The 6,666-nt window shown below is 40.4% G+C and overlaps 1 pseudogene across 1 annotated transcript; it reads left to right on the top strand.

Moving 5' to 3' along the window:
* Nucleotides 1-1,089: 1,089 nt before the first annotated feature.
* On the top strand, nucleotides 1,090-6,455 carry LOC308435649 (annotated as a pseudogene). Its single transcript has 3 exons — nucleotides 1,090-1,137; nucleotides 3,313-3,516; nucleotides 5,841-6,455. The product of its transcript is annotated as an uncharacterized misc_RNA (transcript).
* The last annotated feature ends 211 nt before the right edge of the window (nucleotides 6,456-6,666 follow it).

Here is a 6,666-nt window from a genome sequence, read left to right as displayed (position 1 = left end):
GGAGTTAGTGCACCTTTGTGAAGACAAGTAGAGGGGGTGGAGGATGGGAGCAGGGTGGGCAAAGGGGATAACACTTCAAATGTAAATACAGAGAGTATTTAATAAAAAATTTAAAAAAAGAAAGAACTTCTGGAGGTAACACTATCCCTAATTTCACATTGTACTATAGAGCTATTGTGATAAAAGTCATACAGTATTGGTGTGAAAACTAGACAACAAACCACATAACCCAATTAAAAAGGGTGAACAGATCTAAACAAAACGTTCTTAATAACATTATCCCAAATGACTGAAAAACAATTTTAAAAAAATGTTCAACATCCTAAGCCACCAGGAAAATGCAAATCAAAACTACTTTCAAGTTTTACCTTACACCTGACAAAATGGCTTAGATCAATAGCACAAGTGGCAGGCTAACACTTCTCCATTGCTGCTGAGAGTGCAAACTTGTAAAGCCACTATGGAAATTAATAAGGTGGTTGCTCAGAAAAAAAAGGCAATCAATCTACTGTAACACCAAGTTACACCACTCCTGAGCATATACCCAAAAGATGCCCCATTATACCATAAGAACAATTGCTCAACTATGTTCATAGCAGGTTTATGCATAATGAATAAAGAAAATGTGAGTACAATACAATGGGGTGTTACCTGTTAAAAGTGATGGTATCATGAAAATTGCAGGCTACTGAATAAAACTACAAACAAAAAACAACCCCCTCCAAAAGAATCCTGAGTGAGGTAACTCAGACCAAGAAAGGCAAACAAGTTATGTACCTATTTATAAGTAGAGTACTAACTATAAAGTAAAAGACAATCATGCTATAATCTACAGACTCAGAGAGACTACGCAACAAGTAGGGCTTACAGGAAGATGCAAGAATCTTCTGGAGAAGAGGAAATTGATTTCTCAGGTAGACTGGGGGCAGGTAGAGTTGGGAACAGGAGAAATCAGGTTGGGAAAGAGAAAATACTGGGAGAAACAATGGGAATTGGGAGGATTTGCAGGGGTGAGGTGGAAACCAAGTGCAACAGAAACTAAATAGAATTTGAGAGTAACCCTAGCAAAGACTCCTAGTAATAGGAGACATGCGACCTGAACTGGCCATACTCTGTAACCAGCAAGGAAAGCCTCAGGTAAAGGGATTGGGACATACACCCAGCCACAACATACAGACAGGACAGACAGACATTGTCCTCTCTCTGGAGTGTGCTGGGACTGGAGATAATAATCAGGACCAGAGAGACTCCATCCAGCAGCTGATGGGAGCAGATGCAGAGACCATAGTCAGGCATTAGGCAGAGCTCAGGGAATCCTGTAGAGGAGGGGTCAAGGACATACCAGGACATGGCCTAGAGGATCAGCTGGTGAGGAGTCCTGGGAAGTTGTACAGATCAGAGGTCCTGGAGGAGTCAAACCTACATCCTCTGTATATGTGTTATGGCTGAGTAGCTTGGTGTTCTTGTGGGCATCCTATCAGTGGGACTGAGTCTTGCCTATTTGTGGGGCCCTTTTTCTCCTACTGTGTTGCCGTGTCCAGCCTTGATGTGATGGACTGTGTCTGGTCTTACTGTAAGCTCGATATGGCTGTGTTTGTTTGATGTTCCTGAGTGGCCTCTTTTCTCTAAGGGGAGGAGGAAGGGATCTGGGAGAGAGGAAAGGTGTGTGGGGGGAGGAAGGGACTGAGGGAAGTAGAGGGAGAAAAAACTGTACTCGATATAGATCAGCATACACATACAATGATATAAATATATGTATACATACATTACACATATAATATACATACATATTACATATACAATATATACATATACATACAGATTTATACAGATATAATATATATCATATATTACAACATAATACAAATATATTAAAGTAAAGTTATAATATATAATATAAATAAAATATATATGTAATATATAAGGGAATAAGAAATTTTTAAAATTATTCTGAGTGAGGTGACAAAGACAGAGAAAGAAAAACATAGTATGTATTAATTTATATTAATTAGCTGTTAAGTAAATAATAATTATGCTAAAATCCACAGACCCGAAAAGGCTAAGTAACAAGAAGAGCTCTTAGGGGGGCACATGGACCTCCCTGGGAAGAGGAAATACGTTTTTCAGGTGATGTGAGCAGGTTGGAATGGGAACAGGAGGGAACAGGTTGGGGGCAATGGAGTGAGAGAGTATAGGGAGAAACAACTGGAATTGAAGGACAATTGGAGCTTGGTGATGTGGAAACCTAGAGCAATAGAAACTCCAAAGATTCTACGAGGGTAGTAATGGAAAATTTGGAGCCTGAACTGTTTATTATCTTTGTAACTAAGTGAGGCTTCTAGTGGTGGGATTGGGCCATCAACCCAAAACCTTTGATCTACAATCTGTCCTGTCTATAGAATGTGGTGGGACAATGATGGTGTAGAACTTGAGGGAGTGTCAACCACTGACTGGTCAACTTCATGAGAGGGGACCAATGCCTGACAGTGCCTGGATGGCCAGGAACTGGAGTCTGGATACGCAGAGCAAGCAAAGCAAACAGATTCTTTTTATAGATTGGTACCAAGACCATCGTCATCAGAGATGCTTCCTCCAGCAGCTGATAAGAGCAGATACTAAGACCCACAGCCAAACATTAGTCAGAAAGCCCTTGGGACCCAGAGGACCCCGTGGACAAGGGGAGGGGAAAATTGTAGAAGCCAGAGGGACAAGGACACCAGAATATGGCATACAGAATCAACTAAGAGGGCTCAGGGGCCTTCACAGAGTGAAGGAACAATCACAAAGTCTGTATGGGTCAATGCTAGGTCCTCTGATTTTGTGGGACTCCTTGGGAGTTGGGTATGTGTCTGACTCTTTTGCTGCTCTTGGGATCCTTTTCATCCTACTGGGTAGCTTCACCCAATGTTGATATGAGGGCTTGTGTCCAGTCTTAATTGGATCGTACACAATTGGATCTTACAAAAAAATACATGTAGACAAGACATCCAAAACCAAAATAATTAAATTAAATTTTTTAAAAAAGAAGTTAAGGCAAGTTCCAGTGGGAAAGTCGCAGCCGAGTCTCTGGGAGATTTAGAGTAAGATCAACCCATCTTCAGTGTAGTTACATACTTTCTCGAGGAGGAAGTTTTTTTTCTGCGATTATTGTGGGGTATCCGCCAAAGAATACTACGAAGATACATATTTAAGCTAATAGAAAGTATGAGCCAGTTGGCAACTACACTGGGTGGGTGTGCAGGATCCCAGTGTAGCCTCAAGCCTTTCTCAGGGTGAGCTTTTAAGAGCAAAACCCACTATTGGCTTTTAAAGAGCCCAGAGGAAAAAAAGAGAATGAATATAAGAGGTAGTAGCACGTGGCAGCAAACATCTTCACATCGCACTCGAATGCCACCCAAGAGGCGTGTGAACAAAGTGGCTGTGCTGGGAAGGGTGGAAGCAGAAGCACAGACTCGTCATCAGTACCAACTGACATTCGCCAGTTACTGGCATGATGGTAGGCATATATTACACAAGGTGATTTTCTTTTTCTTCCTGAGACAAGATCTAATTATCCAGTCCAGGCTAGCCTTGAACTCATGATCCTCCTGCCCCAGCCTCCTTGTGCTAAGATTACAGGCATAAGCAACAATATTTAGCAACCACATTTTGAGAGCATACAGAGGGTATCATGTATTGGCATGACACTGTACAACAATATGTTAGGCAAGGGGATTGAATGTACATTTTAAAAAAAGGTATAGGCATGGGCCCATAGTCATACCAGCATATAGAATAAACCAGGATGTTATCAGAATTCAATACATTCAATAGTATCTGTTTAGTGGCCATTATCTTTTGAGTTTAGAGTATCATCATTTGGAATGTCATGTAATTTAAATTCAAATATTTCTATGGTACTCTGGTACCTCATTAAAAAAGAACAGATGAGAAAAAAAAAAAAAGCGGTTCTGTTGTCACCCCCTTGCATTTATGTTTACTAACTGGGAAAATGGCTCAATTTTAAGCTACAGCTACCACATGGCCATTTTAGTTTTCTTGTGCAACAGGCAGGTACATCAAAGATTATCAATAGTGACCCATCAATAATGTGCTCCACCTGCTGGGACCAGAGGGAGCTGGCTAGCCTTTTGGGGCACAGTGAGGCCCATTGAGGAATGTCCCATATTCAATGACCTTTCACTTAGTGACTCCTCCAAGAAGCTCCTCTTGGAGTCAGCTGACACCCAAAGTTACTCTTTTAAACAACCCGAAAAACAACATTTATCTGAGTTTACCTCCTATAGAATCCCAACCTTTTCTAGAATACATGAGGCGCTCAGACACTTTTGAGGGTTTGTTTATATAGAGTACAATGCAAGAGCTATGATGGAGTAAGGAAAGGATCATATGGGATTAGAGGTACCTAGTGTATCTTTTTGGATGCTTCATATATTTTGGGGATCCTTCAGGGAAAATGACTGCTCAGTTTACTGCTCCCAGCAACAGATGGCAGTAATTTTCTGTTGGTGTGCTAGAACATAGAGTGCGTGCGATCATTTCAGATTACAGGATAGTCTTTCATGGACACAGGCAAGGACAGGAGCTCAGGACATGAGTTTAGAGGTAGGAACTGAAGCAGGGACCACAGAGAAACAATGGAAACTGGTTAATACTCCAGGGCTCTAATTTTTTATACATCCTAGGTCCATGTGCCCAAGGATAGCACTACCCGCAATGGGTTAGGCACTCCTCCTGCATAACTACGAAAAGAAAAATCTCATTCATGCCTACAGTCCAAACTGAGGTTCTCTCTTCCAAGTCTGTGTCAGTTTCAAACAAACAAACCAGCAGAGATTTTGGGACAAGCAAATAGTTGCTTCTGAAAGGGAACTCAGAAATATTTGTGGTTGAATTTATATAAGTCACTATAAGAATTCTCAGACTTGACAATAGAACTATCCTGTTTGAAATTTTCTATGGTTCAAGCTCAAAACTGTTTATTAATGAAGATTGTATTTATATATAGAAACTCACAAGTTATCAATGAAAATTTGACCCGAGGAATAAAATAAAACTGAAAATTAGTGTTACAACTTAGCAAACAGAACCACCAATGCAGTTCTGTTTTGTATGTATGTACGTATGTATGTATGTATGTATGTATGTATGTATGTATGTATGTATGATGCATGTATGCATGCAAGTACTTCTGTTTGAGCTGACAACTGTAAAAAGCTAAGTTGAAATAAACTGATTTCTCAAAAATTAAATAAAAATCTTAAATGAAAGTATGTTACTTCTTACTAACCAAATTTGCTTACCTGCTTAAGAATACTTGAAGATTCTCCATTAATGGCGCTGCAAATCTAGAGAACAAATCCGAAGTTCTAAGGGCAGGAGGAACGAAAACTTGGCTATGTCTTAGTTAAAATTCCTTCGTCCACGTGATAAAACACCACAGCCTAGGCTGAGTGCCTTCCCCCCCTCATCCAACCCATATTTATAGCTCTGTGTGGGGTAATCAAACATTTAAACTTTAAGGACAGAATTCATTAGGAAGGTCTTGGAGATGTTCTAAATATCTAATATCTTAGTTCAAATCTAGTCAAATTAAAAATTAGAACTACTCAAGTATTCAGCTTTTATTAAATATAAGGCAAAATAATACAAATCCACTTGGAGACATGAAGATTTAAAAAGCCTACATATTTTCCAAGTTTCTAGATTTTTTTTTTTTTTTTTTTTTACATTCCAAATAATTGTTTGCTGTAAGATGCTTTAAGAGTAACCTCCTCGGGATGTGAGCCGCCGCCGGAGCTGCAGACGGTTTGCCGAGCCCATCAGTGCCGCTGGCCTAGAGTCCCGAAGCCGTCGTGTCCCGATACCCGCGCCCCCCCCCCCCAAACACCTTTCTGTTTGTCAGAAACGTGGCGGACGACACCAGGTTTGAAGATTTACGTCGGGAATTTGGTCGTTATGGTCCAATAGTAGATGTTTATGTTCCACTTGATTTCTACACATGACGTCCAAGAGGATTTGCATATGTTCAATTTGAGGATGTTCGTGATGCTGAAGATGCTTTACATAATTTGGACAGAAAATGGATTTGTGGGCGTCAAATGGAAATACAGTTCGCACAGAGGGATCGAAAGACACCAAATCAAATGAAAGCCAAGGAAGGGAGGAATGTATACAGCTCTTCACGATATGACGATTATGACCGATATAGACGTTCTCGAAGCCGAAGTTATGAAAGAAGATCAAGGAGTCGCTCCTTTGATTATAACTATAGGAGATCTTACAGTCCTAGAAACAGTAGACCGAGTGGAAGACCATGGCGTAGCCGAAGCCATTCCGACAACAATAGACCAAACTGCAGCTGGAGTAACCAGTACAGTTCTGAAAGCGGAAAAAGGAACCAAAGAAGGGCAGTTCAAGCGACCAAAGGGTGGGTGGAAGGCGCTGCAGTATGAATACTGTACGAATATTTTGACTCTGGTCTGAAAAGATAAAAGGATTATCAAAAACTACATCGAATAATTGAAGTCCCTTCAAGTTTGAAAGTAAGCATTTTAGGACAAATAAAAGGAAATTCAACTTTGTACTTGTGGAAACTAATCCCTAAATATGAACAGGTTTTTATTGACTCATGGGTAGCCTGTCCATAAGCTACTAGAAACTAGG

The sequence above is a fragment of the Micromys minutus genome, assembly GCF_963924665.1.
Source record: "Micromys minutus genome assembly, chromosome: 23".
Lineage (NCBI taxonomy): Eukaryota > Metazoa > Chordata > Mammalia > Rodentia > Muridae > Micromys > Micromys minutus.
This window is presented reverse-complemented; position numbering and strand designations above follow the sequence as displayed.